Source organism: Cyprinodon variegatus, unplaced genomic scaffold (genome assembly GCF_000732505.1).
Source record: "Cyprinodon variegatus isolate N-32 unplaced genomic scaffold, C_variegatus-1.0 Scaffold699, whole genome shotgun sequence".
In the NCBI taxonomy this organism is placed as follows: Eukaryota; Metazoa; Chordata; class Actinopteri; order Cyprinodontiformes; family Cyprinodontidae; genus Cyprinodon; species Cyprinodon variegatus.
The window spans coordinates 270,895-271,390 of NW_015151152.1; positions in this window are offsets into that span (position 1 = coordinate 270,895).

The window sequence follows — 496 nt, forward strand, 5'->3', positions numbered from 1 at the left end:
TCACCAATCAGCTAACCAGTATTTTCGCCCCTTCCCAAAATTACTTCTACGGAAGGTTTCCAGATGGATATGCAGAGCAAATCCATCTGGTGGAGTCAGGTTAATGGGATTCCCCTTTTAAAAAAAATCTTAAAAATCTTCCCCCTTCTTAAATAACCATCCCCCCATGCCAACCCCTGTGATATTTTATAACTGAATGTGTAAAATTTCTACTATGTATATAAACAGTAATGGCAATAATATTGCCCTTTCAACATTCAACGGGCTGTGGGCTTAAGCATAGCCTTACCGAAATAAATAAAATCAAGTGTCTTATCATGACTATGAAGCTGTTCCCAGTGGAAAATTAGTCCCTAACTTTGTAGGGGCAGTGATAGCCATGGCAGTCCAGGGACTGTGGTGTAAGGCAGGGGTCTTCAACGTTTTCTAGGACAAGGACCACCAACTGATGGCAAGATGGAGCGGGGACCCCCTAATTATATATATTGTATGAAAT